The sequence below is a fragment of the Tachysurus fulvidraco genome, chromosome 1 (genome assembly GCF_022655615.1).
Source record: "Tachysurus fulvidraco isolate hzauxx_2018 chromosome 1, HZAU_PFXX_2.0, whole genome shotgun sequence".
In the NCBI taxonomy this organism is placed as follows: Eukaryota; Metazoa; Chordata; class Actinopteri; order Siluriformes; family Bagridae; genus Tachysurus; species Tachysurus fulvidraco.
The window spans coordinates 10,703,226-10,715,290 of NC_062518.1; the positions used below are offsets into that span (position 1 = coordinate 10,703,226).

The 12,065-nt window shown below is 38.2% G+C and overlaps 1 protein-coding gene across 5 annotated transcripts in view; it reads left to right on the top strand.

Moving 5' to 3' along the window:
* The window catches only part of apba2b (amyloid beta (A4) precursor protein-binding, family A, member 2b), a 97,832-nt gene that overhangs the window by 22,018 nt on the left and 63,749 nt on the right, over positions 1–12,065 (top strand). For 4 of the 5 annotated variants that reach the window (XM_047820797.1, XM_047820815.1, XM_047820822.1 and 1 more), the window contains exon 2: positions 6,826–6,870. The exons of the other annotated variant lie outside the window; for it this stretch is intronic. The gene's annotated coding sequence lies outside the window, so the exon portion shown is untranslated. The remainder of the gene's footprint in view (positions 1–6,825; positions 6,871–12,065) is intronic. 5 annotated transcript variants of the gene reach the window in all.

Here is a 12,065-nt window from a genome sequence, read left to right on the forward strand (position 1 = left end):
TAGCTATTTTCATGGAATTAATACTATTCATTCATTCATTCATTCATTCATTTTCTACCACGGCTCTCTCTCCCGGCCATACATGACTGTAGCATCATCAGGATTCAAACTCATGAGCTCTGGATTTTGTTTATTTTAGAGATTTAAATTCCTGGATTCTACATCATTTTATACAATTTTGATTTATTAGGCAACGATTCGATATTTGATGATACGGCTGAATCTGCTACAACACGAATCAATTTAATATCCTCTGATTGATAGGTGACACGTGATAGATATGCGGGTAGGTCTATCAGAGCAAATCACTTCAATAGTCTATGGTTTATATAAATATAAACCATATTGTACACGACTTGTGCTAATAATATATGTATTATCAGTTATAAATTATAATTAATTGAAGATTTGTTTTCTGAATTCATTTTATTGGTTGCATTTTAAAACTTATACACAACGATTGAACTCGAATTGGGGATCTTTGAGCTGTGAGTTTATGGAGCTGGAAGGTTCTGGAGTTTAGTTTTATTTATGTATGTACGTTTGTGTCTATCTATCTATCTGTCTGTCTGTCTGTCTGTCTGTCTGTCTGTCTATCTATCTATCTATCTATCTATCTATCTATCTATCTATCTATCTATCTATCTATTGGTTTATTTTATTGTTTGCAATATCAGTAATATTATGGTGATATTATGGTGACATGAAAGTTTAATATCAGCACACACTTTCTTTTATAATTAATGGCCATAACTGTTAGTAAATGAAGGAAGAAGAAATGTGTGAAGTGAAAGTGACGTGACATACGGCTAAGTACGGTGACCCATACTCAGAATTTGTTCTCTGCATTTGACCCATCCAAAGTGCACACACACAGCAGTAAACACACACACACCGTGAACACACACCCGGAGCAGTGGGCAGCTATTTATGCTGCGGCGCCCGGGGAGCAGTTAGGGGGTTCGGTGCCCTGCTCAAGGGCACCTCAATCTTGGCCGGCCTGAGACTCAAACCCACAACCTTAGGGTTAGGAGTCAAACTCTCTAACCATTTGGCCACGACTTTTAGAGATAAGTGGATGAGAGAGAGAGTAAATGAGAAACAACAGGAAAACGAAAGTAGCAAAGTGAGAAACACAAAGTGGGGGAAGCAGATGAAAGAGAAAGGAAGTGGGTGGCACTAGGAGAGAGAGATGGACAGGAAAAGATTGCTAGATTACTGGAGAGCAGCGTTAGTCATCCATGAACATGGCCTTTGAATCTTTGACAGAGCCATCATTACTCATCTGTCACACGCTTTCCTCATTTTTATTTACTGTGTATGTGAATACATTTCAGGGTTTGGATACAACCTCTAGGTTTGTCACCTTGTGAAATTTGCATTTTGTACTGTATTGTGTCGTGTTTTATCTGCTTTGAGTCAGGATCATAGTTTGAAAGGCTGAATTTTAAAGAATGCACTTTTCGAAATATTAATTTGTTATAAGGAACATTATAAGGCAGTTATTTGAGGAGTTCGGTATGATGGAGAGACTGAAATTGAAACAGTCAATTGTTTTGTGTGTGTGGATGAAGATTCTGCTTCCCAACACACTTGTATTTCAGCACCATAGACAGCTCTGAATTTCATAGCACTTGAATAAATCTGCACTGTACATACAGTAGAACTGTGTACATCACGTATCTCCTGTCTGTCATTGCGTTAAACAATTAAAGCACACAAGCTGAAAGAATACAAATGAGATGTGAATGTTTTCCTGTAGAGTAAGATCGTCGCAGCTCTAGTGTGAGAGGATGTTGCACAGGGTGTGTGCGTGTTTGTGTGCGTGTTTGTGTGCGTGTTTGTGTGTGTGTTTGTGTGTGTGTATGTGTGTGTGTGTGTATCTGAGAATAGCAGTGCCTCAGGCTGGATCTGACACTAGAGAGGATGGATCCTTATGAAGAACAGCCAAGACCCTTTAGCTTTGTCTGCATATGTGCTTGTAACGTGATATTTTGTAATATTTTTTATATGTTTACATATTAATAATAACACTTTAAATAGTTTGTAATGTGATTATTTATTTATTTATTTATTTATTTATTTATTTATTTATTTATTTTTGTATATGTTTAGAACTTTTCCCTTTTAAAGCATCCTAGTGTGCTTCTGTGTATTCAGTGCAGTATGGAGTGAGCTTTTGTGTGTGGTGTGGTAGACTAGTGGTTAAGGCCTTGGATTACTGACTGGAAGGTCATGAGTTTGAATCCCAGGTCCGCCAAGCTGCCACTGCTGGGCCCCTGAGCAAGGCACTTAACGCTCAGTTGTATAAAAAAAAAAGTAAGTCACTCTGGATAAGGGTGTCTGCTAAATGCTGAAATGTATGATGCTGTGTGTGTGTGTTATAAAGTGTAGACTGTGTGTGCAAGTGTGGTGTTTTTGTTCACATGAACGTCTGTGTAGCGTCTCTTTATGCGGCATACATGTGTAATTAGGGTTTAGAGTGCATGTGGGTTTTTGTACTGCCTTATTTGTGTATGCTAGTAGTGCATATGCATTGTGTGTGTTTATTGTGTTTATAGTACGTCTGGAGGCTGATTCAGCTTCCTGATCATTACTTGTGAAAGCCCCACAGTGTGGAGTAAACCCATTAATGCCTTTAGAGGACATTCTAATAGGGCTTTTTTTCGTTCTCTCACTCTGTGATTTGATGCTGCTGCTTCCCCTTTAAAAAGCGCTGCAGGTTGTTTTTGTCCTGCCTCTGCTGAACTGCATCGTCCCCCGGGAGGTTGAGTCAGGCAGCGCCCGCCGCCCTGAGCACACCACCAGCTCTAAACACGAAACACTCTCGCTGTGTCTGAAAGACATACACACTCTGTGTTTACATTTATCTGCTGTGTGTTACATTGAGGATGGACAGTAGCATTATATAAACCCAGTAAAGCTTCCTAATATACTTTAACGAGAGCTGACTGCGTGAGAGAAAGGCAAATAAAAGTTATGTCTATTGAGAAATCAGGGTGTTAAATAATAAATGATGAAGCAGACTAGCTAAATCAACTGTAGTGCAAAAAACAGACTGTTTCCATGTGTTAGTCTCGGCTTGTACAATACAACTGCTTTCATTTAAAACTGGATCGATAGAGACTCGATGGATCCATCTGTAAAGTAGGTGCAATAAATTAATACACTGCTCTATTTGCTACTAATGTTCTTTTATGTAGAAATATTATCAAATGTTTCAGATGCACGGTGCATTGCTCTGTGTCAGTCACAGTTATTAAAGGTGTGGCCTTTGTTCCTGCCTGTTAATCTGAAAAAGTCATGGTCTTTGAGTCTATATTAAACGCTATCATATCGAAGAGATACGTATGATGTCAATATGATGTATCAGATCAGTGATTGACAGGCGTGTACTTTGTCGTAGTGGAATACACAGCTACGAAAAATGCTGCTTATTCTGTATCTTATATCAGAATGAGTTCATGAATAGGTTTCATTGTCATTTTCCAGCGTCTTTCGTCGTATGTCGGCTGTTTGCAAAATGAAGAATTGTTTTCTTGGATCTTTGTGACATTATACTTGGGAGTGTTTTAGCAGGTTTTTAACATTTAGCCTGTGTGTTCTGCACGTGATACCGGCATGACCGCAAGCTTCAAGAATTATTGAGTACAAAATGTCGTGTCAGCAAAATACGGAGTACGGGGACAGCCAGAGTCGATTATTATTTATAATTATGAACTATAATTATAACACAACTCAGTAAAATGTGACACGAAGCAGGATTTAATGGGACTTTAAAGCTGTGCAGTTTGCAAATAGATGCTAATTATCTGAGAAATTACCTGTAGGTGCTAACAGCAATAATACATGTAGCCTATTGATAATTGGTGTTCAAATGGCTGCTTATTATAAATACTATAAATAGCATAAAATGTTTTTCTGAAATGTTTTTTTTTTCTACTTTCTGTAATCTTGGTTTTCACGCCTGGGCATAACTCAAACTCATGCATCACTATTACATACTAATTGCATTTATCTGGTTTAGAGGAGGCGTACAGAGCGGGCAGGCATTTCTACACAGTGTCCCAGTAGATATGGCCTCTGATGGCTCTGAAAAGACCTTCTATGTCTACTTGACAAGAATCGGTGGCAGCGGACTGTTCTGTCACCGTTCGTGGGCCGTCTGGTGTACCGACGTGTGTCAGCTTGTCCATCTTTCCTCTGCTTTCTCCTCCGGTCTGCTCAAATGCGGTGATCTTGAACAGAGCATTACACCAACACAAATGCCAGGATCTGTTTGTCTGCTCTTGTAATGGAGGAGAAGTAAAGAAGAGTGCTGGAGAAAACAAAAACAAGAGTGAGGGATTGTGAGGGTGGATGTGATCGAGAGATTGAGGAGAGGAGAAGAGGAAATTCAGCTTTTTTGGCAGGGTATGTGGCATTTGCCATTTGTCATGATTTGGGCAGGAAATTGCCCTTGGTGTGCTTTCCAGATGGCAACTTTGTTCCAGAAAGACTCAGAGGATCCAGCTGGGAAATGGAAAGGGAAAAAAAAATTCTGGCTTTTTTTTTTTTTTTTTTCCCTCTCCTATGCAATTCTCTCGTTCTATTACCCAGACTGCTGGGAGAGCACGGGCATTGTGCCAGTCACTGAGCTAAAACATCTCGCTCTCATTCAGCTCTGGATATCCACAGATCTCTTGATGCTACATTTCTGCCTCTGTGGTGCTGCTGTTGACCTGGGTGTTATTGGGCTCATGTAAGTGACAGGAATCCTTTAGATAAAGGTTGGTTTAAAACCCAAGAACAAAACTGGATGTTTAAAGAGTGTAGTTCCAGCTATGCAGGAAGACAGTACAATGCCGGTGAGATTAGGTGAATGCATCTTTGTGGCTCTGAATCATTTGTGGTTGTATCAGTCTCTGTGCTGGTGCGGAGTGCAGGTTGTAAGGAACTCCAGAAGGTGTGTACGGCGAGCTTTGAAAGTGTTTAAGCCTTCGGTTTTTGCCTACAGTTTGGGTTATAGGTTTAAAACGGATTATAATAATTTTTTTTCTTCTTCTTCTTTTTTTATTCCAACATGAAATCTAATTGTAATTAACAAATTAAAAAAGCGTTCAGACCCTTTAGTACTTTGTACCGTTTGGTTTTTAATTAACACAGGAAATATACAGTACTGACTGGATATACTTGCTTGTTTACATTATAACAAGTATCTGGGGAAAAAAATAGGTTTGGCTCCAAGTTCAGTTTAAACATAGATGAATTTACGATCTCTGAAACCTTGAGCAGTTCAAACCAAGATGGTGAGCCATGCACACTCCTTTCTGGGAATAAAATAAATAAACAAGGGCATGCTGCTACTTAATTTGTCGAACCATGCACAGCTATAGGTTATTGACAGCTTGACAGCTAGTTTTTTATAGTCTGGCTTTCGGACATCATCGGTTTAACAGTACGTAGAGTTTGGACTAGAATTTCTGAAGAAATGATGAGTTGTGACAAGTGTTTTAGTGTGGAAACAAACTGAACTATGCAGAGTAACAAGAGGATTGGGAAACACTTCATTAGAAGTTTAACAATGCAGAATGGCGATAAGCTGGCGGGGAGGAAGAGTGTATGGTGGGAGAACACTTACACGTCACAGTGTGTCTGTGTGCTGACGGAGCATCGGTGTTCAAATGGAGATATTTTCCAACATACCGGTGACTGCACTGAAAACAGTATAGTTGCATTTTCCTTTAAGGACAACAGGGACAACTGTTGTCTCACTGCTGCTGGAAGGATCATCTCTTGGGATGGACACGTTAAAATGACACAGCAGTAATTAGCCATTCAAATTCACAGGAAAGTCATCCAGGTCTGCAGGGGATCAGCTTGGCCTTATCGTGCGGAAAACATCTGCTCAGTCGGGTTTGTCTCTGCAGGATAACAAACATTAGTGTCAAGGTAAAGGATGAGAGGCAGGTTCCCCAACAGAAGGTCTGGGGTGGGACGGCCCAATCTCCTCATTTTCCTCCTGCTGTGATAGGAGGATAAGACAGGTGAATGAATCATAGTTTTTTCTGAGCAAGAGCTCAATAATTTTACCATGCATATCTACTGTACACGGATAAACCACATGGTAAATCTCTTTAACCAAGGCCTGCTAAAGATGCCGCTTCCATATTGTGAGGAGCTTCGGTTAGTTTAACTGACAGCAGATTCTTGTCGACATGTTACATAATCTCTCTAGACATCCAGGATATTAGTGCAGAAATCTGAAGTCTGTATCCAAGTCTGAATCTATATGAGCCATCGCCTTGCCAAGAAATACTGCAGGCAAGCCAGGCCATGGCTCCGTGTTCATTAGTTCATGGGTTAATGGGTAAAACATCTTTAAAATTTCATTGCAAGTCTAATCTACATTACAGTGGTCAGACCTCACCCAAATAAATTCATGAAATTTAATGAGACACAATGTAAGAACGTAAATAGAATTAGCTTCCATTTTCCTTTGTGCAAAGTTTATCCAAGCGATCTTAATAGATATGTGTGGTTTGGAATTGTATGGTGAAAGGAGTTCTCTATTAAAAACCAGAAATATATGATAGAATTATTTTGGAGCATGTAGACTTGATACATTTGCTTGCTTTGTTATTAATATTGAATTTCTGCCCCACCCCAGTGAAAAAAAAATATAAATCTTCTACTAGATTTATGTTAGAAAATGAAGTAGACCGTTGAAACCCTTCACAGTTGTCTGGATTACTTCTCATCATGTTGATAAATCTGATGGATCGACGTGGTGCCAGGTTTTGGAAGCCACCACTTCTGTCTTACACTCTTTTTACTCTGTTCCAGGTTTGTACTTGAAAGATAAAGAACCCCTTCGTCTAATAGCTCCGGGTAAGTGTAAGCTATACTGTATGTTCTGCACTGGCGTGATTGTTGCAAAGTCTCATAGGAGTGATTATTTTAGCAGACTTTAGTGCTCCTTAGGAAGTTAAACGAGATCTCAGCTCGTCTTGGTTTCACCTTCAAAACACCGACATCAACTGGAAACCTGCTGTAATTTTCCCAATTGCATTTTTCTGAAAAACGTATTTGAAAAAATGATGAAGATTCCTAAGCATTTAAAAAAAATAATAATAGAATAGTCTTAATCATTTTAATACATACAATGTTAAAAAAAAATGCTTTTTTTTTTTTTTTAAATTTAACATTAAAATTTTAAACATAAAATTGATAGATGGTTGCTGACCTGCACAAATCAGGTAATGTTCTGCTCTTTTATGAATATTTTCCTATTAAAGTCCATACATCACAGCCAGACAAGGGTAATAAGAGCAAATCCATAACTCACAACAGGAGAAGGCAGACAAGGGTACAAGCTGGAAAGCAGTCGGATTTGTCACAGGAGGAACAAACTAGATATGTAAGATACTGTATGCAATTTTTAAATGAGCAATTTAGAAACAAATCAGTTTACTCCTGCTAAACCATCTCAATATCATTAATGCGTTTCAGCAATTAGATTATACACCGTGAAAATTCTTACTTGCTATTAGCTTAAAAATAATGGTAACACTATTCCACATATTATTTTTTGATTTCTTTTAAGCCAGAATCTACTTGAATAAATCATGTAAAAATTCCTAAATTGATTGAATATTATTACTTTTAATTATTAATTATTATTGAAAATAATGACTTCATTCTAAAAAATCTAATAATGTGTAATGAAATAAATACATAATGCGAACATCTTTTGTTAAGCATGCTTTTATTCCATGTTCCACTGATAACAAAATGGTAAATATTATAAAATAAATATATGTATTTGCACACACGTGAGCAACGTTAGTTATTACCAGCTCAAGTTCAGACTTGCCACCTATTTTCACAACAAAACTCCACATAATTGAATATCTTTTTTTATTTTTTAATTTTTATAAACACCCGATTCAACTCAACAGAATATGTGTGGAGTTTGCATGTTCTCCCCGTGCCTCGGGGGGTTTCCTCCGGGTACTCCGGTTTCTCCCCCGGTCCAAAGACATGCATGGTAGGTTGATTGGCATTTCTGGAAAATTGTCCGTAGTGTGTGAGTGTGTGAGTGAATGAGTGTGTGTGCACCCTGCGATGGGTTGGAACTCCGTCCAGGGTGTATCCTGCCTTGATGCCTGATGACGCCTGAGATGCACAGGCTCCCCGTGACCCAAGAAGCGGTAGAAAATTAATGAATGAATGAATTTAAAATGAACATAGAAGCAAATAATTTTAAATATGGTTCGGTGCTCCGTATAATATCAGTGTGAACTGATGCTCCATAGCGTGAAGATAACGTGTCTTTCCTGAAAAAGCTTATTTAAGAAATGAGAATAAATGTATAAATTATTAAACCTCAGCTCTTAACGTGCTCACCGCTCCTTCGTCTGCTCCTTCAAAACATCATCGGGTCACTGCCGTCGTTCAGATTCAAACGAAGGCGTCTCAGTCGAAACTGCATAATTGAACCAGTTCTCTTAAAATAAACACGAAACCTTCTTTCCTCAATTTTATTAGCATAACTGGTTCCTCAAATCAAGCCTAAAAATTACACAGGTTTGCTTAAAAACAAAGAAGTGAAATGTGTCTCTTGATTTTATTAGTGAAATGTTCTCAATATTTTATAATGAGCACAGAACAAAGCATTTTCTAAATACAATATGCACATTATTTTTACTGATCATGATTTTTAATACTTTCAACGATTTTAAAGCTTGAGGACTGGAATTGTGCACAAAAAGCATGCAGCAAAAATGATACAGCAGCTAAGCCACTAACAATCATGTAGGATTAGTGTCCTGAATCTGTATCCTGATATTCAACCCTGCAGCACTCCTGAGAAATAATAATTGGCCAAAAATAATATTTAAATTATATTCATTGTTTTTTTTTTTTAATCAAATTTAATCCAATAAATTGTTGTGTCTTTTTTGGGGGGAGCTATAAAAATAAAATAGCTCACAAATAATGAAAGCCATATCCTGTAGTTTTACATGAGACCAAACTGGGAGCTAAATATCGTTATAAGATTTGGTTAAAATTAGGGATGGGCGATATGGCCTAAAATCCATATTGCGATATACATTGCAGCCTCTTGCGATAACGATATATATTGCGATATATAAATTATAATAGAACTATTTCAGAACAGGTTACACAGACCCTTAGGAAAGCCAAACTGCTAAATGTATTTTTTTTTTAAGAAATAAAGAAACATATGTCGTTTTGAGAACATTTATTGTGCAAAAGCAAAACTGTAATTATACAACAAAATGTTGCAGATAAATAAAAGTCTTTCCTTCTAAAAGGCACTATACTTAGTTCAAGTCCTTGGTTCTTAAATGCCACCCAAGTTGCAGAGAACATAAAAACTTGTGTCTTTTTAGTTAAGGAACATACACTGTACTGAAAATACTTCCAGTATTAATTAGGCAAAGAAAATGATTCTGTGTAAATGCATAGATACTTTAAATAAAAGCATATTTCAAACCTGCAGCCGAGGTAACGCATTTGCTTTTAAACATTTTGTTCTCCTAATGAAATTAAAGCTTGTCTTGTTAATAAAAAAATGGACACTGTGAATTAGGGATATACTTCCAGTATTAGGCATGGCTATATTAAATGAAGAAAATTCTTCCAAGTGTAGTGCACATACTTCAAATGAAAACATTATAAAGTGCTAAATGAAAGCACAAAATAAATAAATAAAATACTTTCAGTATAAGGAACATATACGTCAACTAAAAGAGAATTTTTAAAGTATAAAAGTTTCTTTACAGTAGTGCCATGCCATATATACAGTAAAAAGTGCAAATGTAGTTTTAGTTATTTTCTTAAAGGACACAAAATATGCAAAGCACAGGAAAAACTGTCTGGTGTTAGCATGTTAGCCTGTTAGCTCGTTAGCCTGTTAGCTCTTCCTAATATAAGGAGTACCTTTTGAAAACGACTGTTAGATTGAGGTTTGGATCAGTTCCTGTATTTTCTGTCATGCGTCCTTCGTACTGGATCTTGCGGTTGGCTGCATTGCCTGGCAATGCTGGTGGTATTCAACGACATCTTTAGTTTTGAGGTGGTAGAACAGATTAGTCGTGTTACCTCTCTTAGCTGGAACTTTTGCCCCACACACTCTACAGAGTATATTATTCTGCTGCTCGTCGGACGGCTTAAATCCAAACCAATAATATATGTTGCACCGGTCTTTTTCACGAGCTCCTCTGTTTTGCTGACGCTTTCAGCCATGTTTATTCAAGATGACGAATATGATGATTCGTTGCAGCCGGCTGCAGCTCGTGGCTCTAAATTTCGCGGGTAGATTGCGTCATCAACATGCATTATTGCGATAGTGCAATAGAATTAAAATCTATCGTAGGCCAATTTTGTATCGTTTATATCGTATATCGTTTATATCACCCATTACTAGTTAAAATATAGGAGTAAACCCATAACTGGTGGAAAACAATTCTGACTTTAGAGAACTCCTAATATCCTTATTTCCAATATTGGCCTCATAGCTAAAGCGCAAAAAAATGAAAGATGCAAAATATGTTTATGGTTCGGAAGAAAGCCTGTTTCTTTAATATCTAAACAGCATTCTGTTTCGAAGCGAAGCTGCTGTGTATATTTATTTATTTATTTATTCATTCATTCATTTATTTATTTATTTATAGAAGACTTAATGAATATTCTATCTTCTTTGAGGATGGGATGCTGAACGTGTTTCGTTATCAGACGGTGCTGCTCTTGTCCAGATCTTTAATGCGCCTTTATAATGAAACTTGTTTGCCTGGGTTTCCAATCTGCGCTGATTTTTATCGTACCCGAAGCCTCTGAGGTTCTGCAGCAATGCAGTGTTGCTCAAGAGGGAAATTGACCAAATCTGTTTCAGTCTCTGTGTCTGTTGTGTGGTGAGAAATAGAGATGAAGTGAATCTTGGTAGGTGATGTACACTACAGTACACTACAGTGCCCTCCCGTACACATTTATTATAAACAGCACATGTATGATGTGGAGACAGGAGAATACTTTTGGGCTTTCTTTGAAGATGAAGGGGGTGAAGGGTGGAGACAAAAACAACAGCTGAGCAACTCCAGACCACTGCTCCCTTCTCAACAGCAGCCAGCCCACCTTCATCAATTATTCATCCTTTTCTTCATTGCATAATTTATAGCAGTGCTTTTCCATCTGAGTCTTGGACACCCCAGCATATGCATTGAATGGTTGAAGTTTTCTTGCTCTAAGTGAAACGTTACTGCATTTTCATTGCGCTTAGTAAGGTGCCATGCTTCGACTGGTAAGAAACACATATAAAGACAATCACACATGCAGCGTGTCAGTCACCAGCCTGTTCCCAGGTGATCGCTTTGGAAGTCAAATAGTGTAAACATCAAGTAACATCTATGTCACACGTCGTATGACCCAGATCTTTTGGATGGATATTAGATCTATCATTGACACTCTGATGCCACAATACACAGTAAAGCTGTTAGCAGCTAAATGGTGAGAGTGATATTGAAACACATGGGAGTCAAAAGCTCTTGGACATTACCACATATGCCCCTTTCCACAGAAAGAACCAGGTGCTGGTTCAGAGTTCTGGTTCGAAGTTATTTTCAGTGGTGAGCGTTCTAAAAACCAGTTTGCCTTTCCATGGGCTAGAGAGCCATCACAGAGCCGAGTCTTACGTCACTGTATACAACGTTATACAGCAACGTTAGCACAGTAGCGGCTAACACATCATTAACGGCAGATGTTGCTTTACTGTTAATGCTCATGGCTTTGCGAACCTACACTGGCATCCAAACGCGGCAAATCCTGATTTAAAATGATTTAAAAATGCCGGTAACAATATTCTCTTTTGTCTTGTTGGTCACAGTAGCCCCGCCCCCAGGCCCTGGCGCAAGCGGTTCTGAAGTCTAGACCACGAACGTTTTGGTGCTACTTAAGAACCACTTTTCCTGGTTCAGAGATGGTGCTTTGGGTGTTGAAAAATAAAGAACTGGTTTTAAGTTAAGCTCTGAACCAGCACTCAAACTGCCTCGGTGGAAAAGGGG